The sequence below is a fragment of the Anoplophora glabripennis genome, unplaced genomic scaffold (assembly GCF_000390285.2).
Source record: "Anoplophora glabripennis isolate ALB-LARVAE unplaced genomic scaffold, Agla_2.0 scaffold542, whole genome shotgun sequence".
Taxonomy (NCBI): domain Eukaryota; kingdom Metazoa; phylum Arthropoda; class Insecta; order Coleoptera; family Cerambycidae; genus Anoplophora; species Anoplophora glabripennis.
The window spans coordinates 61,154-89,089 of NW_019416642.1; the positions used below are offsets into that span (position 1 = coordinate 61,154).

The window sequence follows — 27,936 nt, forward strand, 5'->3', positions numbered from 1 at the left end:
CAGTACATTTCCTCTTATTTGGATTTGCTCACGCATTACTGCCAACAACTCCAATCAATCAAGCAACAAAAAAAGTAGTACTAACTCCGGATGGTCCACCAATAGAATGAATCAAAGTGCATATAAAATACGCCGGATACAATTGGTCAGTTGACGGTGCACGACGAGTTATTCACAGAGCAGGCTGCGTCTAAACAAATGCCAATGCGACGCGGAAATAGAATCGGTTGAATAACCTGGTAAATCTGTAAATGGAAGTGTATCCGCACCTGTGAAATATCCCGAACACGTGTTTATTGCGATCGATAACGATTTAGAAAGGTTATTAGTCGCCAATCGCTAATTGAATTGCAATGCTGGTGCATTAAGGCTGGCCCACGTAAAAGGAAGTAGCGTTCAAAGTGATAGCCTACTCGGTATGTACAATTAGAGTCGAAGATGGCTTTGATAAATTAAAACTGATATCAGGATAAGTTGTATGAGTCTTAAGCTAAGAACTGTCGACAGACCATTACAGAAATTTCCAAAATAATCATTAACCATGACAGGTGTATTTATGTGCAATGTAACAGGAAATGTAATTTGTAATAAATTAGTATCTGGTGGCATTGAAGCAAATGTCATTGGGTGTGTTGTTGAATTATATTACTTACCACTGACCAACGGCCTAATGATATCCTAATTTGAACCAGTTTCGTAAAGCTGCATTCAATTTGTCTCTATAGACGGAAATGTTAGGCAAACCGGATTGTATCCTTATGAAAAGAAACTGACGCTTCCGTCAAATAATTGAGCAATTGACCTCGATTAGATGCTATCCCAGAAGGCCAAGTACGGATAGCTCCAGGCAGAGTCCTTAATTGGGAGGGAACCTTCAAGTTTGAAGTTGATAAAAACGAAGAGATCCAACTGTTTAGGGAATTAAGTCTTGAAATCATTTATTATTAAGTTATTTTAAAATTCTCAGAGTATTAGCGTGGCACAAAACTCTTCATTCAGGTTTTCTTTAATGTTCACGTTATTTGATATTAGTTCGCATGAAATTCTCTTTACTGGAATTTCTAGTACTCCAGTGTCAAGAGACATTTAAATATTCATAAATCACTTTCTGGAATGTCTGGTTTATTTCTTTTATGACTTCAGGGAATTTTTTTATAAACGAACGTATTTCATTGACTGCGAATATATAAAGCAAATGAAAATTTGTTTATAGCAATGCATTGTTTACAACAATGAACTTGTTTGAAGTGGTGTATAAGCGATGTTGCAGTAAGGATTAGGTCTGATCCCTCTCACCGATACAAGTTAAAAAAAGAGTAATTTTAATAAACATTCTTGAAGATCCTTTAAATATACATGTTTCAAATTTGGTACAATTTTGGTCTTTCAGAGTAGCTACTTAGTACGTACATATAAACATTGATAAAAACTAATCAGTGACTTCGAAATTAGAAGGGGTCAAAGAGAGAGAGAGTTTTCAATGGCCAAAACAAAAAATTGTTTACTTTAAGAGGTTTTTTATTACGAAGAATGATTAGATACCTCTTATTATGAGGAAATTTGAGCACGTGCCCTAAGAGCAAAAACTGAAAAGTTACAGTGTCTATATGGGCATATTCAACCAAAAAACAAGCCTCTCTTTCATTAGACACTTAAGACGTCCACTACGTGTCTGTCTTCTACTGTGTCAAGTTCTTGATATCTATGCATTAAACGCACAACAGATGAATGCCCAAAATATTTGATATCTGATAATTGAAATGCCCAGCATTACACAACAGACGAAAATTTCATGTACCTGCATTATAATGTAAAAATCTACGAAACTCGACTTTATGTGCTAAACATTCACAAGTATTTTATATATAGAGTGTCCAAGACTTTTGAGGTGTGTATTTTTAGTGAAGCTGTAAGCTAACTTAAATTGGACATTTTTTTCTCATTTTATTTTACATGTATGCCATTAAGCGAAAAGTTAAGAGAATCACTAAACCAAAACCGCTGTATCTTTTCACAAGCAATATTCGTATGAACTAAGACGAAAAATCCTAGTCAAATTAGTCACTGTTTTCATATAATTGAAATGTCATCTTGACAATTCCAAATCTGGATATCTCCCAAATTTTAATACTGGTATTACCTACTGCTTACGAAAATATGTCAAAATATCGATATCTCAACGCTCAGAAAATATAAACAACAGTTTGTACAGATACGCGATCAAAACTGTCAAATCTTTAATTTGAATGTCAGATCTGTTTTGTTTTAACTGCGGTAGTAGTCAAGATACAGTCTCAAACTGATACCCAACAAACGTCCATCATTCTCTTTCACTCTAATACATATAAAATATTGGAAGAATTGTCTGTGATATATTATACCATCATTGTATCTCTTTTTGGCGCGTTTAATAATAAGTAATGAATTCATGGTTTTAGTGTATGTCTATGGGCATAACTGATTTTCGCATCGATTTTTACATCATTTCATATTTTTTAATCAATTTTCATTATGGAACGAAGTTAAAAAGTTGAAAGACAACCCCTTGAAATATTTCAGTATTTCCAACTAAGAGGCTGTAATGACTAATATGAGGTTCATATGTTCAATGGTTCTTCATTCGATCAAAAACTGCATTTTACTTGAAGGTTCGTAAGACCCTTAGGCATCGCTTTTGGAAAAATATTATTTGTTTTTGTTTATATGACAAGAATCCATTATGAACGTTTGTACTACGTCGCTGTCACACCCCCATATGGTTTCAACCTATCTATAAATTTAATGACACATACAGTTATTCATTATTATTAAGTACAGTTAGGCGTTTAATTTTAAATATCTATGCTTACTTCATTTTCAGACTCAATAGAAAACTCCTAAATTGAACAATTACTTATGAGTACAACCACTTGAATCGCCGTTATGAGTGTTTGTGACAGTTGATCCAGTGTATTTATTTATTAAAACGACACAAAATGCAAATATAGCAAAATTATAACATAAAATAACTACACAAAAATGTAAATGATTTTGGAGAGATGAGCCTGATTATTTAATAGCAAATTTTCAATATCTGGCTTCAATTTAGTTAGGTTTAACCTTAAATCTCCACGATCGATGATTTCTAATCTCTTTCTTTTTTTGGTAAGAAGATGGGCAATTGCAACTCCAGCTTGTTGCTGAAAAGTTTACTTATTGCCAGTTACCAGTTTTCAATTTCTAGCTTCACATGGCACACTTGAAAACGGAATAACTTACTGAATTTAAATAAAAACAAATGAATCCAACGGGACTTTCTTTTCTTCTTGCGGCGTAATCAATTTAATGTCCTTGCCAATTTACCGGTGGGCTCAACGCTGTTACTTAACTCGAAGTGTTTTTGGCGTTCTTAAGCTTTTACGTTCTGTTTAAGGAAGGCTGCTTCGAGCTAGTTGCTTTTATGGTCGTGGAAACAATGCTCGCCGTCTACAGAGTTTCTTACACCGCGTGTGAGTCATGCCAGTCTGCAAATTAATGAGCGAAAACATCGGTCGGTCGTCAACTCGCGCAAGATGATTGATATTTGCGTATTTATGTGTGCAGCTGAGACGCTCGTTTGAGAAAACGCTGAATGTTCCGAACATTTATAGTAACTCTTTACGTACAGTCCTGAAACTGGCTGAAATGTAGAGGGAAAATGACACCCTCTTTATTTTCTGTATGTACAAGGTGTTTTAATTTTCCTACGAGGATTTATGGTCTAAAATGGGACTAAACAGGGTTCATTTCACACAAAAAATGTTCTTTTGAAAATTTCTCAAAATAGAGGTTATGACATCATCGACAATTATTGTTTTCTCACGAATATATCCAAAAATTTTCACAATTACCACCAGACTGCATTTTTCTTAAAGCCATTTGTTAAGATTTTTATAAATATTCCTCAAAAAATACATACTTAAGATAAGTACTCCATGAAGATAAGCCCAATTGTTTTAAGACTTTAAGTGTCACTTAAAGTGTCACATATTTGTTTAAGTTGATAGTATGTATTAACATTAGTAGTAGCAGTAGTGGTAGTATTTATAATATATTTTTGATAATGCCGATACATAATGAAAAAGTTAATATAGTGAATCCCAGACAAACGCAAAATGAAAAAAATTTAATTGTCCAAGACGTAATTTTAAACAAAACTTTAACGGCCTGTATCTTGTTAAGGAGGCATCTGCGACCTGATGTTTATTAGGACTTTTTGCTTTAATTTTTGATATACAGTGAAATCTCCCTTGGGCGGACACCAACGGGACCGACTGAAAGTGTCCCTTCAAGAGAGGTGTCCGCCTAAAAGAAATACGAAAAAAAATCGTTTTTTTAATGAAAACTGTAATTATAGAAACTGGGACATTAAAAACGTATATGTATGTAAATGTTTTTAAAATAAATAAAAAACTTAAAATTTAAGGAAAAAATAAGGATTTGTTAGGTACCTTACAAAATACATACAAAATATAATAGAATATAGTGATACATAAAATGAAATGAAATGTTACTTTAATGACGGAAAAATTCATATATTGTTGTTTGTCTCATCTTTTTCTTTAAAATGGCCTCCAGAAACCGTATTTCTAATTTGGAAAGAAGCTTGAAAGACTGTGATCTTCGGCAAAATGTTTAAGCTGATTGGGTAGGATAATAGCTTCACCATAATTTGGTGTAGCCTCTGTTGATACTGGAACCTCATCGACATCAGAATCTTCGGAAAATTCTTGTATTTTAACTGGATTTTCAATTTCTAGTCCTGAATCTTCAACATACAAATTTTCATCTACGTTTAAAAAATCATTAAAAAGTAAACAAAATTGGAGATTCCTCTGACGTATACCTTCCTAAAACACGAGAACAATGGTCGTACATGTTCAGTTTAGAATTATTTTTTGACGTTTTGAAGTTGTATTGATGTTAACAATTTCACTACCTATTATTAGATTATTTTTTATTGAACTAACTTTTATTTTTTTTTGTTTTAGGTACGTATCTATTGGTTTCTTATCTCCAAAATGTTGGATGGTATCTGTGAAAGGTTAGTCTTGTATACTTATATATTTATTGAAATTGGTATTATTACACAGGGTGTTCACTTTTTAAATGTACTAACTAACAGTTGATATAGAATTTCATTTTCAATAAAAAAGTTTATGTGAACATAGGTCTTTAATTGCTTCCTAAGTGAAATACAGGGTGTCGAATTTAATATTTTAAAAACTTTTATCGTCTATCCCGGTTAGGGAGCGGTTTAAGGCCTATGTTCACATGAACAGTCTATTTTTTTAGCATCCTATATAAAAATGTTAAGTTGCATTTATTAATTGTTCTGTCAATAACACCTTCCATATTTATACGTATTCAAGTTGTCTTGATGTGATTTATTAATTTTTTTTGTTACATAATTACACAGCAAGTGGGCTTAATTAATCTCGTATAAAATTAATGATAATCGGAGAATTTTCCCACCCATGTTCATTTTAAATTTGAATGCCATCATTAAATTTAAAAAGTCATTCACACGGAGCAAATTATGATAAATTTTACAGAGTGTGAGACCAAAATAGAAAGTGTTGCTTAACAAAGAAAGTAATAGCAGTACTAATATTAAATAATTAATATTAAAATAATATAAGTGGAATGTGTCTATTATCCAGACAGAACTTTATAATTTATTTTAAATTTTACACGAAAGTTTAAAACAATGTGACGTTTATTCGCAAGTTTATTCAAAAAGTGACGATAGAATAAATTTATAATTAATTTTGTTAATAAAATACTTTTTTGCTACCGAAAAAAAATATAGGAAATATTTTTTCACATTCGAATTATTGTTGCTAGATCATAACTTAATAATCTGCCTGAAGACGATATTGGGCAAAATAAGCTGAAAGAAGCGTAATTAAGAAATATTTATTTTCGGGCCATTTGGTGATGAAAAATAAGGTGTCTGCTGCTCAGAACCTTACAGCAGGCCATTGAAGCTGTTTCTCTAAACAAACCATTAATTAATAGTCCATGCAGACAGTTCTACAATAAATCTTCATTACCTTTTTATAAAAACGGTAGTAAAATATAACAGACTCAGTTAATGGCCTCATAAATACTTGAGGAACGATATACTTCCATTTTGAGAATCTTCGACGATCATTGCAAATGGCGCATTATGTGACAATTAATCAAAAAGGATCGGTTCCGAGACTGCAATAAATGTATCTATAAATGAATTACTTTGGATAGACGTATAGACTTTTATTCAGTACCTTTCTTATGCACAAATATATCCGTCCATTCATGTATTTAGATTAGAACTAACATATGTACAGCATGATTCGTTTGATTATGGTAAAAATAAAATGTCTTCACCAAAAAGTACATTCAATGCACCGCCTATGACATCATTTGCTTAAAATTGTAAGAAACATGCATTTTTAGTGAAAATGTTCGCAAAATGACCGTTGCTCACGAATTATGTTTGTGGCATTGTCGATGCACTAGTTTTTGTTTTTTTTTTGTTGTTTGATCGAACAGCTATTTCCTTCTACTTGAACAAAACACGCAGTTGTTCGATAAGATAATGGTTTTAAAGGAAATAATGATCACGTAAAATTGTCCACTCCATGTTTTGTGATAACTCCAAGCCCAAGCGACAGGCAATTTCTCGGTAATCACCGAAGGATTTTCTTCTCTCCTGATTTATTTCAAAGACGGTCAGTTAGGTATATTTCAATTTCAGCTTACTAAATATTATTTTAAATAGTGTTACTTGTATTAAGATTTATTAATTAAATTTCAGAAAGCGAAATCGTGAAATTCATTTTTAAGAAACAACTAATTGAAATTTTTAGTCGAGTGCAAAATTTGTGTTAGGCAGTTGTGGCATGTGGAGTCCTAAATATACAATTTTTGAATAATATGATTAAAGGTCAGAGTTCATAATGTACCCTAATTGTAATAGTTCGAAAATTTTGCTCATGTACAATTTCTGAAATGAACATGATACTTCTTGAAGTATCTACAAATGATATATCCTGAAATAAAATCGACGCTTTCTGAAATACATATGACAAATCCGATGTTTATATTACGCATACTGAAGTAAAATAGACTAATCTGAAATAAATCAAGGGCAGATGTAGTTGTATCGGGCGGCAATATACAGATCCTGTGTTATGAAGTCTTTGAACAGTAAAACCATCCCCAATTTAGTACGTATCTATGGGAAATATTATTACGTCATAATATTCTCGAGGAGCAGAAGTTGCCATTGTTACATTTTTGCATCAAAATCTGTTTTAAAGACCCCTTCACCTCGCCCATATATTCTTCTTTGACTCGACTATAACCAAAGTGAACTTTAAGACCCTGTAAAGGTGGGTACTGACTTGGGCATTTTACTAAAAAGTTAAAACATATGAAGTTGTAAAAAGAGGCGCCTCGCCCACATTTATTTAATTTTTTCTTCATAGTTAAACGAGGGTAAAACTTGTCACTAGCAACGCGGAAACAAGTCGAATACAGCAAACACTTCGAGTATCGCGAACTTTTATTATAAAATGTTCTGTCTTTTCGTCTGTTCGTCCGGTTCGCTCGGAGTAAAATACTCAACCCACTTTACGAAGGCGCCTTGATACGTTCCTATTTCAAGCTGAGTCATTGAACTAAACTGAATAAAAAAATAGGAGTGTCAAGGACATATACTTGACGAATGTTATGATTTTTTATTTGAATAGTACTTCACAGGCGTAACATTAGGAATTAAGAACAAGTAAATTACAGAGCTCGGACTGTCTCGAAATTTTACAAGTGGTCTTTTACATGGTAAGCTAACATAAGTATCTACCTTTAAAGTATTGCCGGATTCTATCGGCAGGTGTCGTTAATAGGTGATTGAAGTGGTAATATTTTTTAAAAGAAAGGTGAACCCATATCGTTTTTTCCGAGATGATTCCTATAAAGAGAATTTTCGTGATAAAAGTGTTTTGAACGAAATTTGCTAAATAAAGAATAAATAGGGGCTACTGCAGTTTTCAAAAGGGTTGCATTATATGTGTAAAATATATTTTTCTCATAATGAACTGGTAGATACAATTTTTATTTTTCACTAAATAATCTTTTCTTAACTTGTATTAAATAATTATTAAATGTTAATTTGTTACTAACGTACCATTTTTCATGATCTGCAATTTAAGAAAAATTAAAAAAATGTATAAAATAAAAAACGTGTTCCTAATTGTATTTATTAGTTTTTTTTAGTTCGCTTTCTTTCGAAATTTTAGGGACACAGAAACAAGACAAGATTTTTTGGTATATTTATGGACAAAATTCTTGTTACAAAAGAATTTTCGTCCAATCGTAGCAATTTTTTTTAAATACTCATAAACATCTGTACTTTAAGCACGAATTGAGGAAATTTCGATATTCTTAAATACTAAATTTTGGCAAGTCGCTTTATGCCCATTCACCCGATTCACGTATTTGAACTCTGCGCATATTTTTGGACAAAAAATTGCTGTCAATGCATGAATTTTGTGGATCCTAGAGCTTTTTCTCCAAAAATATGCGTAGAGTTCAAATACGTGAATTGCGTGATTAGGCATAAAATAACTTGCCATAATTTATGACTTAAGAATGTCGAAATTTCCGCAATTCCTGCTGAAAGTACAGATGTTTACGAGTATTAAAAAAAATTGCTACGATTGCATGAATTTTGTGGATCCTAGAGCTTTTTGTCCAAAAATATGCGCAGAGTTCAAATACGTGAATTGCGTGATTGGGCATAAAATGAATTGCTATAATTTAGGGCATAAGAATATCGAAATTTTCACAATTGTTGCTTAAAGTACAAATGTTTACGAGTATTTAAAAAAAAATTGCTACGATTGCATGAATTTTGTGGATCCTAGAGCTTTTTGTCCAAAAATATGCGCAGAGTTCAAATACGTGAATTGCGTGATTGGTCATAAAATGAATTGCTATAATTTAGGGCATAAGAATATCGAAATTTTCACAATTGTTGCTTAAAGTACAAATGTTTAAAAAAAATTGCTACGATTGCATGAATTTTGTGGATCCTAGAGCTTTTTGTCCAAAAATATGCCCAGAGTTCAAATACGTGAATTGCGTGATTAGGCATAAAATGACTTGGTATAATTTAGGGCTTAAGGATATCGAAATTTCCGCAATTCCTGCTTAAAGTACAGATATTAACGAGTATTAAAAAAAAAATTGTTACGATCGCATGAATTTTGTGGATCCTAGAGCTTTTTGTCCCAAAAATATGCGCAGAGTTCAAATAGTACGTGAATTGCGTGATTAGGTATAAAATGACTTGCCATAATTTAGGACTTAAGAATATCGAAATTTCCGCAATTTCTGCTTAAAGTAGAGATGTTTACGAGTATTTAAAAAAAATTGCTACTATTGCATGAAATTTGTGGATCCTAGAGCTTTTTGTCCAAAAATATGCGCAGAGTTCAATTACGTGAATTGCATGATTGGGCACAAAATGAATTGCTATAATTTAGGGCATAAGAATATCGAAATTTCCGCAATTCCTGCTTAAAGTACAAATGTTTACGAGTATTTAAAAAAAATTGCTACGATTGCATGAATTTTGTGGATCCTAGAGCTTTTTGTCTAAAAATATGCCCAAAGTTCAAATACGTGAATTGCGTGATTAGGCATAAAATGACTTGGTATAATTTAGGGCTTAAGGATATCGAAATTTCTGCAATTCCTGCTTAAAGTACAGATGTTTACGAGTATTAAAAAAAAATTGTTACGATCGCATGAATTTTGTGGATCCTAGAGCATTTTGTCCAAAAATATGCGCAGAGTTCAAATAGTACGTGAATTGCGTGATTAGGTATAAAATGACTTGCTATAATTTAGGGCATAAGAATATCGAAATTTTCACAATTGTTGCTTAAAGTACAAATGTTTACGAGTATTTAAAAAAAATTGCTACGATTGCATGAATTTTGTGGATCCTAGAGCTTTTTGTCCAAAAATATGCCCAGAGTTCAAATACGTGAAATGCGTGATTAGTCATAAAATGCCTTGCTATAATTTAGGGCTTAAGGATATCGAAATTTTCGCAATTCTTGCTTAAAGTACAGATGTTTACGAGTATTAAAAAAAAAATGTCCATAAATATCCCAAAAAAACCCACTGTGCGCCGCTGCCGGGTTCTAATAAGCCACCCGTATATGTATGCACCAAATAGGGTGTTTTAGTAGGCAGATTAATGTCCCACGTACATTTTATAATATTTTAAAGTGCCTGTTTTTTATTTTAACCGGTATTAGTTTTAATGCAAATTTCAGTCTTTCTAGTGGCTACGGCCCTGAATGCAATGTTTGGCGTATACATTACAATACGTCATTACACTGCAGAGGCATTACGTTTTTTTCCCAATAACGTATGGTTCGTTTTTGCCGTAATAAAACCATGTCTGCGTTCTAGAAATAGAGATTTTTCTCCGAGGATTTCTCAGTAGCGACATTTCTCGTTGGAATGAAAATAAAACCAAAGCCGAGTGGCGTATTTCTGGATGCATAGCGCAGAGGGCATTCCGCTTGGTCTTGGTGGCCTTTTTGCAGATGTTTATCGACGTTATAAATAATTTTATAATTTTGAGAGGGACTTGGACGAATTTACCAGCCCGTTATTAACCATAAAATTGCCCAGTTTATTTACAGAGCATTACAGATTTTTTTGGCTACGTTTCAAGCATTGTTGCGGGAAAACACGTTATCCTGACTTGAGGACGTTTCTTCTCGAATCATTTTAAATTCAAAAGGTTATTAAAATTAAGGACTATGTTTTCCAAGACAGAATATAATTAAAAATGATTAAAACAGTAAGAACAAGATTATGTAAAAAACACGACATTCTGTTTCACCGGCTGGTGATTGGTGTAGCTTGTCACGACATTTTATTCAACTGATCGGCGATCGCATGTTCTCGAGCGTAGACGCAACGGTTTGTCATGGTTAACTGTAAACGAATCATTAGGAATGTTTAGTTGACAATGCCAAATGTGCAGTGTTGGTTGCCTAATTGGTAGAGTAGAAGTTATTATTATCTAAAACTAATTTTTGGAATTTTTCTTATAAAAGAAGTTTACCTTTTGCGATCAAATAAAATTGCTTTAAAATCTTATTGGAATGGACAAAGGCCGCCATGCAGCCTGATCTAAATGCAGCAGCATGCAGTGACCGCACAGCAGCCGATTGTTATTCCACAAACGCCGTAACAATGCTAACTGCTCTTGCCGTCGAATTTTGCGATAAAACAAATACGTGGAAGGCTGAGCTCTCACAGTCCGTTGATCGCGATTAATCCCATCGGAACGTGTCAAAATCGTGGATGTTTTTGTCGCCGCGTTTTCTATCGATATGGCAGTAGCGAAACAATTAAATCTGTCCGCAGAAACAATGAAGTAGTAAGTAGTATTAAGTGCCGATGATTAATGAGATTCAGTTCAGTGATTCGAAGTGGTTTTATTTAAAGGCAGTCCATTTGCTAGATAAATAGAATGATGTCATTGTGGTAATTGATGCAGCACTGCCAGGTCTATATTTTTAATAAACAAAAAATTTGAAACTTTTAATATCGGGCTGTTAAAAGTAGTTAAGGGAAAGAAAACTCATCATGGAGTGACCTATGTTCATAGCAAAAAATGATTGAAATAAATTAATGCAACTATCATCTATCAAAGTTTGTCATAGAGCTTGCAGAACACCCTGTATATTCTTTAATTTTTTAATGTATACTGGTTATCTACATATTAATTCACCTGATGTGATATAACAACAGGAGCTGCAAATGGCCGAACAAGTCACCGCTTCCTTTTATTGCAATGATTTTATTTTTCATCTTTTCAGTTTACGAGGCGGTGTTTGTAAATGGGTAGGCAATTTCGCAACTTTATGCGCGAAGTATTACTTTTTGGGTGCCGTGTGTTTGTGTGTCTTCATTGTTAAATTTCTGTACGATATTATGAAAATAACATGTATACCATTGAAGAAAATAAGATTTGACAACAAAACATGTCGTAGTTCACACTTACGGTTAGCGCGCGCAATTGTTTAAGGTTACACTTACTTTTCCAGCGGCGAGGTATGAAAATTACAAAAAAATGTTAAAAAAATCAATTTTCACGATTGAATTTGACAAAACAAACCTACGATATGTGTTTACTTTTGGTCAGAAAATCACCTGTACAATTTTGGGACTGGAACTTTTCCATTTTTGAAACATGTATAAAATTTTCTCTTCATTGATATACCTACATAATACATCATATTTTTTTCAGAACATATTTTAAATATGTCACTGTGAAGTTTCGTGTTAGCTGCAGTTTCTGTAATAAATTTGTGGAGAGGTCGACGACCATCCTTTAAAATATGTGTTTCGCGCGCTAGCTGAAAGGTGGCTGGTTAATTAATTAGTCAAGAACAGTTCGTATGTGATGTAACTTGACGGTAACCGCTCCCCAAGCCTCTCTAAAAATAAATATATCGGCCGTCCTCGCCTACAAGTGTTATTTAATAAAGTTAGAGAGCTCTGAAGGGCAGAAAACGAATTAATTGGTTTTGCTTTTGATGTATACATCAAAGAAAGAATATAAAAATGGGGAATGTGGCTTTACCTTGTATGAGCTTGATTTGAAATCTGAGCAATACATGAGTTACATTGAATTTGAAATTGTTTTAAAAAAATGATGCGTAATTTTTCAGAAAATGGTATATGAAAAGTTTAAATTAAATCTGTCATATTGAACAGTACCTATAAAAGCGCTGTTACAAGAAATTTTGATCTCAAACTGCTTGTGAATCTCATCATTAAGGAACCAGTAGTTTGTACCTTAGATACATACGAGGACTGTGCAAAAAATAAACGAACATTTTGAATTACGCGCTAATAGAGATAGGTATTTAATAACTGCATAGTTGGCAGCATAACCTCTGTAACCACATGTTCTTGGATTGTTGATATCTCATTTAGTTTTCGTGATATTGTTATTTGCGTGCAACGTGTTTAACTGTTAGTGACTTGTTTGAGATGTGCAATTTTCTGGAACAACAAAACAACGTAATATTTTGCGTGAAACGCAATGTTACGAATGATTTTCGCGATTTAAAAGTTTTCGTCAGTCAATTGAAGATGATCCTCGACCAGGAAGAACTTCAACTGCAACTAATGTCTCCCACGTGCAAGTCTAAGGTCTGGTGCGTGCAAATCGCCGATTGACTGTCAGAGAAATTGCAGAAGAGGTTAGCACCTGAATTGGGTCATGTCATGAAATTTTGATTGAAAAATTGAACATGCATCGAGTTGCAGCAAAGTTTGTTCCTCGTTTGATGACCGAACAACATAAAGAAAATCGTGTGGTTGTCGGCAACTCCTTTAACAATCCTGTGACGATGAAATATTTTATCAAAGGATGATAACGGGAGACGAAAGCTTGGTTTGCGGCTACGATATTGAGAGAAAGGATCAATAATCACAATGGATTGGCAAAGGATCTCCATGCCCCAAGAAAGTCAGTCTCTATCCAATGTGATCACTGTTTTTTACTTTAATGGAATTGTACATTTTGAATTCTTGCCTCAAAGTGAAACAGTAAACCGTTTGTATAGTCTTTCCGAAGTCAGTTGAACATGTATAAAAAGTAAAAACGCCTAGCAATAAAATATAATGAGTTTCATAGGCGTCCCTAAAAAAATTTTCTGTTAAAGGTAATAATAATTTGTATATAATGTGTAGAAAATTTCTATTATATGTTCATTTAGCCAACAAGATATTTTAATTATTTCTGTCCTCAAATAATTGTATTATATTGATGGTAAATTTTGGTTACGACATATCAAAAGACATTTACATATTCATTAAAATTAAATATATGAAAATTTACACTGTACTGTTAGGCAATTTGTCAACAACTGAAAATTATGGCCGGTCGCCCAGTGCGGCTGTGTTTGTACGCCGTTTCCCGGCGTGGGCATTTTTCAACTGAGCGTATACATTTCTCAAGTTTTTTAAATATTTCAATTGAGAATTGCTAGCGACCGAACTTTTTGATCTCTTTGATCTTTAATTGAGATCGGAAAGACTATACTACCAAGGCGTTTTACAACGGTTACGTGAAAAAAATCCGCAAAGAGAGGCCAGAGTTGCGATGAGTTGCGTGAGAGACCAATAATGTATAAAATTAATAATAAGTTTAAAACAAATCCGTTATTTTCTGAATAGACCTCGTAAATACTGTTAGTCCAGGCTGTATAATCGCTCCCGCTAGAAACATGATTCTCATTCGATTTTTTTTCATAACGCCAGACATTACTAATGGTCAAAAATTGTTGAAACAATTTTTTTTTAAACAAATTCGTAATTTTCGATTTATTCGCTCAAATATTTTTTTTTAGGCTTTTTGGGGTATCCTGAACAAAAAAGTTCCTATGCAACTTTTCTCTAAAATTTTTCATCGAAGTTTTGCCATTTTTCTAATGCGCATTGCTCCGTCAATTTTCTTCGTATCAAGACGATTTTTTTAAATTTGTAGGTAATTATCTGTACTTTAAGAAACAATATATGTGAAATGGCCACCACATCCCCATGTCCTGATAAAGCCCAAACACATTTTTTCTTAAAAAAATTTATTGTTTTGACGCGTTACCTGGATCGCCCCTTTTTTTAAAATAACACATAAACCATTTAAAGTGCACTTTCTAACAAGCAATTTGAAAAAAAACATCAAGTCTACGATTTTTTCTTAAAGTACAGCCTAATTTACTACAAAATAAAAAAAAATCGTCCTGATACGATTAAAACTGATGGAGCTATGCACCTTAGCAAAATTGCAAAATTTCGATGAAAAATTTTGTTGAAATAATTTTGCTGCGAACTGTACCTACATATAAATGTGGCCCTGCAGTCTTTGTCAGTCGGTTTCTACAACCCTCCAAAAGCGAGATTTTCCGTATTTTCTGTATTCAAGGGCGGTTTTTCGCGATTTAAAAAAAATGGAGGGTGATGGAGCAATTCTGTCCCCGGATTCGGATTCAGAAATACATAAGGGTACATAGGTCTAGTCTTTGGAACATACCACTTTTTTTATGTGCCTGTGTTATCATAATTTAATATCAATATTATCTGATAGCATTTGCTCTTATACATTGAAATACACTTTGTATATAATTTATGCGTTTATTCCAACCAAAATCCACTGTTGTTGGAGCACTTAATCGATTTAAAAGCTTGATAAATTTTATATGTAACCCGATAACCCTTCCACCCTTCTCTTTATCTCCGCCACCCGCCGCATTTCGTTAAGAGAGAGCTATTACTTGTCGTCGCCTCTAGTTATTTGTTCCCTACTGCTCGAGTTACGAACGATGAAAAAAAAGAGAAAATCGGGCCAGACAGGCTCCACCTGCCATTTCACAAGTTTATTTTGCCTGTCTAGCCTGAGAAAGGCGTAGAAAGAAAATGCTACTGGAAAATCTGTGGAAAATAACATACTGTTTATATATTAGTCCAGTTTAACTAAATTGCACAATACAGAACAGACGAAAAACGCAAAAAACATTCCGTTGATGCGTACTTCACTATTAATATATTCATTATGAGGAGTTTGTAAAAAACATCTTTTGCGTTACTGCCTGCTTCCATTATAATAATGTGAAGCTACAAATAAAAACAAATTAACAATTTAAAATATATGCATGTAAACTTGTGGATCTTGACTACATGTGTGACAGCTGGTGTATGCTTCAAGTATAATAAACATGTTTCACCCTTGGGGAACGTTGTTGAGACCTTAGCGCTTCCTTTGTATATTTGTCTGCCTTCATTGCTGTACAGGGTAATTCCAAAAGATGTCTAATTAACCTGTTTATATAGGGTGGCCAAATGAAAACGAAACGGGGTCATTTTCAGGAACTGCGTCAAGATTGTAGAAAAACGCTCAGATCCGTCGATTTTAGATTAAAGGGGGACATTCTTTGCTGGTATTTTTGACTCCGTCACTTTCATCCCCAAGCAAGGATGCATCACCCCAAAATATTTAAATGGCATTGGAGGTTGAGTAATATTTCTTTTGAAAGCTCTTACAATTCTCCTACAATCTTGACGCAGTTCCTAAAAATGGCTCTGTTTCGTTTTCATTTGGCCACTCTGTATAAAAATGATAAAGGTCGGTTTATACATTCTCTTTTTTAAAAGAGAATTTTTCTGGTTAATATTTTCCAGAAGGATACTCCTCAACGTTGACTATTTTCACGAGTTCTATCTGTAATTAAAGGTTGTAACACCTATTTCAGGAAATTATCAGTAATGCTTCAAACTCTTCTTTTTTTAACCTGCTATACTAAAATTTTCCGTATAATAATGATTTGCTAACTGTAAGACATTTTTTAAGGAAAAACTGAAACATTATTTAACGGCAAACATCTTAAATTTGTTATGTCAATGTGTCACAAGTAACAGTATACTTATACATTTTTTATGTATTCTCAGTTTGTAGCTAACTTACACGTACATGCATGTTCAGAAAAGGCTGCCGTTGCACTTAGATTTTCTTGTTTTCATTCCACATATAATCGTTAACTGTATTTGTGAAACTTCCGACATATCACGTCTCCAAGGAATTCAGTACATTTTTTCCTGCTCTCGCGTAAATCCTGCTGATGTGGCTTTCCAGAGCAATTTCTATTGTACCCTATAGTAGTTGCAAGATGGTTTCGCGGAAATCAAAGAAAAAAAAAGGTATTTTAAGACAAAACTTCGTTACAAGTTGGAATTGACATTGACCAAACAAAAAGTCACTAACTGTTCACCGATCAAGAATGCTGTTTCGTAGAATTTTGTTTCTTTTATTATTGCAGATTTTTAGCAGTTGGTTATGGTTAAAACACATTAATTTACACAGTGACCCTAATAATCAGTCCTAAATAACCAAAATTTTATAATATTCTAAAAATTGCAACAGGAATTTGCACATGCGCATGCTGAACATATACAGGGTGATTCACCAATGGTGACCAAAAATGAAACCTCGTATTCTTTGGCGAATTTTAAGGGGTCTTTCCTTTAAATTTTTTATCTTTGTTAAAAAGATATAGGGTGTCAAATTTCAAAAATATTTTTAATTATTTTAAATAATTTAAAAACTTTAAAAAAATTGAAGAACGAATCTGAAAATATCATAGTTACCGTAAAACAGTGGCGTACTATATTATTTAGAAAAATATGCCACCGATATCCTGTATCTCCGCCACTGGAGCATGTAAATTTTAGGAAAAACTCTCAGATTTTGGACAATGTTTACATAAATACATGTGCCCAATTTCAAATTATTTCACTTACCTACTAGTTTTTAAATTATTTAAAAAATTTTTAAATTTTTTGAAGTTTAACACCCTGTAACTTTTTAATGAAACTTCCTAGATAAAAACTTTATAGCAAAGACTCCTTAAAATTCACCAAAGACACCAGGTTTCATTTTTAGTCACCATTTGTGAATCACCCTGTATGCTCATTTATTTCGGGACACGTGTTTCGTTTGATCTCTATCTCCGTAACGAATCATTTTTTTTTATTCAAAAACGTTTTGATTTTACATACCAAAGCTGTGCTCTTTGCAATAACATTTTTCTGTCTTGTTTATTTATAAACAAAGTTATAAATTATGTATATAAATTTCTGCCAATAAATTAATTGTTGACAATTGCACGGATTGTTTAAGCGCTTTCATGTATCAGATAACGGTTAACATATTTATTATTAGATTATCTTTCTATCAGATATTGATACTCCTATAAATATAACAATGTAATTATTTAATAGATGTAATAAAATTTCATGAGGCCCTTTAAAAAATACTATAATAGTAGCTAAGGTGATTTCAACGAAGGTGTAACGTTTCGAAAAAACTGTTTTATTTCGAATTAAATAACTTTGGTAAGTACCTGTTTAAATTTTCGCGACTGGTTTTATTTTAAAATAGGTGATTCAGTCATAATGTCATTAATTTTAAGGGAAAATAGGAAAAATTACTAGAATGCGAATATACGATTTAAAAATTTTAAAGTACATGTTTACGGTAAAAAAAAATATTTTCAAATCATTATTTAAACCCCTTTTCATACCGCTCCTGACCACTGATCCACAAAGGTTTATCGAGAGTAAATCTTGACCTACCGGAATATTCGGTCATTAACCTAGCTTTTAATGTGTTTTTAATCCGTAGTGAACGACAACGAATACAGTTTTCACTATGTTTTATAACTGAATATGAGCTTTAGTATTATATTCAATTAATTATTCAGTTTGTAGTACCTATATCTTATTGTGTGACTTATTGCTTTTCAAAGAGTAATATGGTACCTATCTATTTACAATGACAGTACGGCTAAAAAACACTCACTCATCCGTCCATAGCACTTTATTAATAATGTTAGGGTCCGCTGCACTGATTTTGAAATCAAGTGCAAAATTCAAGACGGCTGGGAAAATCAGCTGTTTCGCTTCAACGTTGGCTGTTGCGAAGTAGGGCGCCGAATTAACGGGAGTTAAGGGGTAATTTGCTAATTGTTTTAATAGATTGCGTATTTTTTTTTCGATTTTTCTGTCTTTATTGGCCTTCCGAATATATGATTAAAATTAATGACATTATTAGTGAATCACCCTGTATACACCATGGACAGACAACAGTATTTTGCCCGGTCTCTATGGAAGTACGAATTTGACTCGTTGGACAAATAAAACACCTATCAGTATCTGAATTCGCCTTAGTCGCTGTCTATACTAGGTACTTATTACTTTCAGAGGGAGAACGTCAGTCTAGTTAAGTAGTCATCGTGAATGTAACGCAGCTTTATGTGCTGATAGCCAGCTTCCGGTGCCCTGGTAAGATAATCTCTTTATCACCCGAGACTTAGATGTAATATAATAAATCGGGATTGGTTAACAGCTTGTCGAGGGTATCAAGTTATGCGCTATTTATTAGTGGGAAACTTTGAAAGAACTATTTCTTACAGCCATTACAGACACAAGAAGAACTTTCAAATAATATAAGGTCTCGAGAGAAATCAGTATGTATCAGATCAGGAGAATAAAGTGGATGAAACAACTACGAAATACGAATTAGATATTACAGTCATTCCTTTTAGAATAAATTAACATAGCTCATATCTTTCCCGAAAATAATTAAAATTTACCTGTTTCGATAACCAACAAAAGTTCATTATACCTAGTGAACATACGGAATATATCGATTAAGGTAAATATCTTTTGATATTTTTCTAAAAACAAAGTTCCTAATAAAATTACCTCCTGGCCTGCAGAAATAAACAAACATCGAATATATATTTATATTTTACCCCACCTTTACAAAAAACAGTGTTCCTGTTAGGTAAATATTTGGCGTCTTAAGTTCCAGCAACCTTAACCTACATTTAATTTGTGCAACACGTAACAGAAATATTTGGACAGTTTTAACACTTTCAATTTTATCTGACAATATTTAGTTTTACTGTTATTTAGTGAATGCAGTTCATTGTTTTTCTTTATAGACTAGATATGTATTTTGGGAACACACGTTTCCGGAATTTGGGTCAGTTTCTAAATGGTTCATTTATTAAAATCTTTGAAGATGCATTCAACTGTTTTTGCTGAAACATAAGAAGTTTGTCGAATTTGGAAACAACAGTGTATCGAGTATACAGGGTCGGAAAGTCCCCATGGTTCATCGGCCGTTACGTGAGAGCGATACGTAAGCAAGTCCGTGCGATAGAGACGGATGGCTATAATGAAGGCGTCTCATAGTCACCGCCTGTTTCGCTGTCTCCCCAATTCCAAAAAAATCTCACCTTAGAGAAATTGTGCTGCCCTCTGTTAACGGGTTGTATTAACATATCGGAATACCGAAGTAGGAATTGTATAAGTAGTGACATCTATTACAGAAAAGCCAAACGACGAAAATAAAGATGACCACCGGTCGCTGAATTACAAGTGGAAGTGGATCTTATTTGTGGAAGGGCGAAACGGGCGGTGACTATGAGACGCCTTCATTATAGCCATCCTTCTCTATAGCACGGATTTCTATGACTTACTTTATCGCTCTCACGTAACGGCCGATGAACCATGGGCACTTTCCGTACCTGTATATATCAGTACCCTTGGATATATCGGGTGCCTCAAAATTTTGCACCATTGGTGTGGTAAAGTGTTGGTAACGAAAAAAAAAGGACAGCGTGACGGCTGACAATTCAAGGTTATTAAAATTGGAGCGCTACTCGAAAGAACAACGCATTTTCATTATTGAGCAATATTTTTAAAATAATGAAGGTTTGGCAGCGACAGTTCGCCAATTTTTCAATAAAATATGGTCGGAAGTGTCGGAACAGTGATTTAACTTTATCAACTGTAAAGAGATCAATAATTAATCTCTTCAATTATTGGAAAATTCAGGAGACTGGGTCAATTAGTGGTTAAACACTCTGGCCCTCCTTTGACAAGTCGTTCAACACAAAACATCGAAGCAGTTCGTGAGAGTGTTGCTGAAAGTGAAGAATTGCACATTTCGAGAAGCTCTCTACAACGTATTCTCACAAAAGACCACGCAGATGGAAGAGAGTTCGTTGAATGGATTATGGAGCAAGGATGCTGATGCTTTTAACAAAATCGTCTTCAGCGATGAGACTCATTTGATCATGATGGCTTCGTTAATCGACAAAATTGTCGTATTTGGGGTTCAGAAAATCCACGAGTAACTGTTGAGAAACAAATGCATCCACGATGTGTCACTGTTTGATGTGGATTTTGGTCTGGAGGCATCATCGGACCATTCTTCTTACCAATAACAATTAATAGTGTTTGCTATCGCCGACATGATAATTCAGTTTTTTGTGCCTAAATTGCAAGGTATGAATGTAGACGACACTTTGTTGCAACAAGACGGTGCCACATGCCTTATAGCCCGAGAAACAATTCAATTACTTCACTGTATGAGTCAATTCCTGGTCGTGTAATTTCCCGTTTTGGTGATCATAATTGGCCGCCCAGATCATGCGATTTAAAGCCGTTGGACCTTTTTCTTCAGGGATTTCAAGTCTAAGATTTATGGCAACAAGGCCATGACCACCAACGCATTGAAGGAGGACATTGAGCGCCGTATCAGCGAAATTGCATTTATGCAAAACGTTCTTGGAAAATTTCGACAAAAGAGTGTGTATGTGCCGTGAAGACCATTTACCCGATTCCATACATACTGTTTACTTTATGAATCAATAAAAAATTTACAATTTTTAGGTACCTATGTTTTTTATCAAAATTACTTGTGTGAATTTTGGGAGATCCTTTATAATCCATCACTACTCATTAATTCCCTACTTTTTAGTTTTTCTACGCCACTGCTGAAATGAACTTACTCTCAACCTCGCACCACATGTTTATGAGCAAAACTACATTTTTGCATTGAACTTAACAATCTTATCATACAATAAAGAACTTATTTCCTTTGCTCATGGCTTTGTATTATCGCTAAATAAATATAATACATCAATTATTATTTATTTACTTCTCTTATTAGACTTACATTCTTATTATTGACAGATGAAGAAATCATGGTATCCTGAGAATATAAAAGAAGCCTATAGGCTTGTTAAAACCTACTTCTGTAAATAACATGGTTATTTTCGTGTCCATTGGAACGCGACAAAATGGTATTTGTTTTATATGGAATATTTTTTTAAACCGTAAACAGTGGAACGAAATTACTGCCGAGAGGTACTATAATCATCGGATTCCGCTGGAAAGTCACACACACTACACAAAATAAACGTAATGATAAAGTTAAAAATGTTTAAAATTATCGATGTTGCAAAATAGCAATAATTGAAAAAAAGGCAAAATAATCAAGTTTTTTGGATAATTTTTTAAAAATATTTTAATTGCTGTGAGAGCATTCTAGTATAATAAAACAGCACACCAAATTTCATTAAAATTGGTTAGATAGTTTTCGCAAAATAATTTTTTGAAAAAAATTTTGAAAACAAGATTTCGAATTTTCAAAATGTTGCACAGCCTCAAATAAAGCATATTGAAAATTTTTTCACATGGAAAAGACCGCCCAACCTTTCAAATGGTTTTTGAAAAATTGAAATCAGTTGATTAGGATGGCTACAGTAAATTTTTAAAATTAACTCTTTTTTTATATTTAAACAATTAGATTACATTTATCAATTTTTTTAGTTTTTTCAAAAATTATAATTTTAAAGTAAAAAAAAAGTTAAATTACGTTAATTGGTTCTCGAGATATAAGCGGTCAAAGTTTATGGGCATTTACCGTTAATTTATAAACAATTTAGCAATAATAACACAGACCCACAAAAAAAAAAGTTGAAAATACCAGAGACTAAACCTACCTATCCTTATGTATTTCGCGATTAAAAAAAATTGGAGGGTGATGGAGCAATTTTGGCTCCGGATTCGTTTCAGCTTGTCAAAATACATATAAAATAGTCTTATTGTGCTGGTTCTCACGTTTATCTCAACCTTCGAACCCGTTGCCAAACGAAAATTTGAAGATTTTCCGTGTTTTTGGGGTAGTTTTTCGCGATTTAAAAAAAAAAACTGGAGGGTGATGGAGCAATTTTGACTCCGGATTCGGATTTAGTGCGTCAAAATACATAAGGATAGGTGGGTCTAGTCTCTGGTATTTTCAACTTTTTTTTTTTGGGAGTCTAATTAATGAGAGTACCTTTAAAAATTCAAAAAAAAATGATTNGCATTTACCGTTAATTTATAAACAATTTAACAATAATCTTTGATCCAGTGCTCGGCTTCTAATGGACCAATTTCGATCCTTTTTTTTTAATCCGATGTCTCGCGAGCCAAGGAATTCGAATATCGTAATGCCAACTGTCTAATTTGCACATATTTTGTTATAAACAAAGTTTATTATTTATGCATTAAATATACTGTATATTTTACCGTATGCTATTGCATTTTTTCAATGAAAAAATTTGTTTGTGTACATATTTCAACACTCTGAATATGATTGTATTTAGCTATAATTATTACAATTATTTAAATAACTTTTGTTTAAACAAATTAAAAAAAATTATTTGGAAATTAATTTTTTGTTAAATACAGATAAAATTAAGGAAAAATAGTACCTACTTTAAAATTATAATTTTTGAAAAAGCTAAATGCAAATTGATAAACGTAATCTAATTGTTTAAAAATAAAAAAAAAGAGTGTTAACTTTAAAAATTTACTGTGGCCGTCCTAATCAACCGATTTCAATTTTTCAAAAACCATTTGAAATGTTGAGCGGTCTTTTCTATGTGAAACAATTTTCAAGTATCTAGATGCTTTATTTGAGGCTGTGCAACATTTGAAAAATTCGAAAAAATTTTTCAAAATTTTTTTAAAAGAATTATTTTGCGAAAACTGTAGAACCGATTTTAATGAAATTTGGTGTTGTTTTATTATGATCTAATGTTTTTTTTTACCAAAATTAGAAAGCCCTCGGAGCAATTAATATATTTTTTAAAAATTATCCTTTTTTTCATTAATTATTGCTATTTTGCAACATCGGTAATAAATTTAAACATTTTTAACTTTCAGTATATTGTGCAAAATTCAATTCTAAAACTTTTCTCCTCTTCGATATTCTTCAAAAATGCATAGGTTCTAAGATATAAGTAAAAAACTCAGATAAAATAGGTATTTTTTAAATTTTTTACACATTTGCAAATTTGAAAATGTTCCGGACGTCGCGCGTCGTCCAGGTCTAGGGATCTACACTTTTATTATGCGAGTTGTACTGAACGTAATCCAGAAAAAAATTGCTTGCCCCCTCTCACACCCAGCTCAAAACGATTCGCCCTGGTCTATTAGTTCATATTGCATTTATCAGAATTTCTAGTATTTTACGGGGAATTAAAATGAAGAAAGTAACCTTGCATCGCACTATTATCAGAATGTCACAATTCTGGACTTGGTCACTTAATTTGTCCCATATTTTAACGACTAACATTGTGTCTAGATCTTTAAGGTCATTTGGTCGTTGGTCACACGATTTGCAGCTACTTGTCCTCTTATTATAAATAACGTTTTATGTTAATATGGAGTAACTATGGGATGAACTTAACCTAGTTACAAAAAGAATCGATATAAATAATGAAGTTCGTGGTTATCGTGTATATAATTATAACAAGCAAAAAAAAGAAAGGTGGTTTCGATCTATTTCGTGCATTTTTACAGAGTCCATTTGCGGTAGGAAGTTAATTATAGACAGCTGATAACTTGGTTCGATATTTTACGCTTATTGTTTGGCAGTATCTTAGGATAATACGTAACAAATGTAAATTTCTTCGGGAATAAACAGAATAATTCAAGTTCAATGTAATATTCGTAAGTGACAAAATGACATGAGCTAATAATAATACGCCATTGCTTCTTCCGCACCACTAGGGTTGTAGTTAAACTGTAAGCTGCAGCTATTAGATATTATTTTTCTAGAAGTTTATTAATTAATATTTCTTTTATGTATATATTTGCAAAATAAGAAAAAAGAACATTTGAATATGTATTTTTTTTAACGAATGAAGTTTCGTTATTCATTTAATTCTTGGAAGTTAAGTTCTACCGTCGTCAATTCCCAGCCTTCTCTACTTTCTTTCCTTTACCTTCTTTTTGCTTGTCGCCTTTAATTGATTTTTCAATTAGACAAGTTGTCACTTGATAGCAACCAATTCAACCGTTTAAAGAAATTGCCTGACCGTGTAGATATAGACGTCTGGACTAGTACTTTTATAATGTAATTATTTTATAACTAAATTTCACGATTAATTGTATCAACTACTTTATTTTTATCGATTGCGTTATGTTTAACACAGGAGTTTTAATATAGTTTTATATAGTCATTATTATATTTCGTACGGTTTTGCCAAGTATTCTAAATAGTAGACTTAAATTAAAGAATCATATTGTTGGCAGATGAAAAATCAGATGTTACTCACTGAAATCTCTCTGGGAGACGTTGCAATCATTTTGACGGTACTGTGAACCATTTCATTTTTTGGTCAAGATCAACTGCTCTAACAATTACCTAACTAGAAGACATTTATTCCCACGCAGCTTGTTACTGAATAAAAGGATGATCAAAGGCGAGATTTTAATCTTGCAATACAATTATAAATGAAACGCAGTCGTGCTGCGTAACACCCTTTTTTATTCTGTTCGCATCTGTTAGAAAATAAATACCTAAGAGATAAAAAAAGTGAAATAATACCAGTGTAATTACAAACATCCTGTATTTCGCTGTTATTTGCATTACCCACATGATAAATTACACATATATTATCCTAATTATGCAATGAAGGTTTATTTATAGACATTTTTTTAACCAGGGAAGGTTAGCATAGCTACGACATGAAACATAGAAACTCGGAGAGTAATAATTATGTAAATTTGTAAAAAAATAATATTGACGTGTGCGAAACTGGTGATTAACAAGATTAGATTGTAATTTGTATTAATTATTTGTAAATAAGAGTATTTATCAGCACTTTTTAATACAAAAATGAACTTATGATTATTTTATCAAACGAGGCACGTATGGTTAAAAATTGCTCACTTGCTCAAAGTATGTGCTAGATAGTAAAAGATTCTATTTCGGAGCGTATTCTTATCTTCCGGAAGGCAAATGCTCTAATTCTCAAACATCAATCAGCTAATTATCCACACGAATTCGTCTTGCTATTGGCCAGAAGGTAATAAAACTCTACCATTTGGATAAATTTGTATGAGCAATTTCCACTGATCCGTGGCTTTCTGATGCACGATTTGAAGTCATTAGTTTGACTTTCCGGTTTTTGATTGCTACAGACGAGTCTTTTCCAAATTTCTTTCTCACCAGAATTATAGTATGCTAGGGTCTTAGGCCTTGTATCTGCCATCATATCTACAACAGCTAATTTATCTACGTTGTCGCTTAAACTTAGATAAATCAATGATTGTCGAGGCACAGGGTAAGACACAGGGAAGTTAAAGGATATAAGTCATACCAGAATTATAGTGAGAGAAAGATCTTCGTCAAGGATCTTCAAATAAATAAAAAAAAACATAATATCAGTCAAGGTGAACTCATAGAATCTATTTGGAGCTTGGAAACAATTCTGTCGTAACAAGGACAGGAATGTTAGCGGTCAGTTACTACTTCAAACCATAAACCTCGACGCCATAGACCAATAAAGCACACGGCAGATATCAATTCTCCTGAAGAAAAGAGCGATATGTTTGTGGAAAAGTCAAATATCGATAATGTGACGACCAGTACTGAGCACAGACTCCTATATGGGAACCATGGGCTCCTTGCTACAGAAATATACAAATTTAGTTTAATATAAATCCTAAGAATACAAAACAGCAAAATGTATATTTTTTATTTTAATTTTTTTGCATATGCAGTCACAATTAGCGAGGAAATATTCTCAAAAAAGGACTAACTCCTTTTTTATTTATACTACTTCATGTCTTAGTAAATAATTTTTCAGCTATGTTGATACCTCTGACGCACTTCCTATCGATCCAGCAGATGAAATGTCTTTGAAAAGAACACGCGAATGGCATTAAATTCAGAGCAAATCAGTGAAGAGTGACGCAAATAATAAATCGTCGACATTCACTTGTATTCTCCTTAAACGCAAAGTTTGTTGAGGCGTTCCATAAAAGTTATGATTGATGTGGACAAGGAAAATGGTCTTATTTATATCTTAATGGTAACATCTACATCTGCACGACTTCTGCTGGTACCCATTTGTAACCGTTTAAAACTTAAATGTGTTTTTTTTTTGTTTTCACTGAAGGAAAACCACATTAATTTTTTATGTAATGGACGAAAAATAAATTCAATTTTCCTTTTTTTATGGATTCCTGTCGCTTTGTGTCGAAAAAAAAAAATTTGTAAAATGAACCAGTTAAATATAGATTGGCATTTCTTATTTTGGATTTATTGCTAATCCTTTAGAAATTCGTGTGGCGAAATATCCAACATTCCTCTGTGATTAAAACATGTTTCCTTCTGTTTAACGCCAGATAAGGCATGATTAAAAAGAAAGTGGTGCTATCTTCGAGGCAGATACAGATGTTTTGTTTAATTTTAGTATCCACCTAACACATGTTGTAACACATATCATAATACTGGTATATTATTATTCTGGCGGTAAACGCGTTGAAGAATATAATAAAATAATGCAACGGTTTCGTCAGTGAACGTAAATTTTATTTTTAGTTCACAATTTCCTTTTCTATAAAACTGAAAACTTACGTCGCTGAACTGATTCATAGTCAGAAATCACTGAATTAGAAATAGTTTTACATTACCTTTAATGTAGAAATAGATTGGCAGTTCACTTTGAAGAACAGAATGCAGAATGTGTAGCAATAAAATATAATGCACATTGCACAGGGTTGTGTAAAACTTGAGAAAATCCTCAATCTTGAAACGTTATAGCACATTCATTATTCAAAGGGTACATTTAGCATTTACCTAAGCTTCCATGGGTTCCAACTAAATTTTAATCAGTAGTAGAGATTGATTTTTTTTTTTTAGAATAAAGAGTAAATGGAATTAAATATTTCTATGATTTTTTGGATGTACCAACTTGGAATGTAACAACTTAGAATTACAAAAAACATGTAACTCCTTGCTCTCTTGGATATGAATTTAGGAAGGTTGAATTAATCTAAGAAATTGTGTTCTGCAGAGAGTTTTGGCAGGACGTAGGACATTTGATACATTTTTTCTTTAACTTCACAAAGTTAAAAAACTTCATGTCACCCTGTACAGTTTAAAATAAAATATAATAAAGTTCTACGTCTTTACTATTT

At 32.8% G+C, this 27,936-nt stretch overlaps 1 protein-coding gene across 2 annotated transcripts in view; it reads left to right on the forward strand.

Moving 5' to 3' along the window:
• LOC108913099 (myosin heavy chain, non-muscle) overlaps positions 1-27,936 on the forward strand; it is a 74,207-nt gene that overhangs the window by 37,561 nt on the left and 8,710 nt on the right. The window lies entirely within an intron of this gene.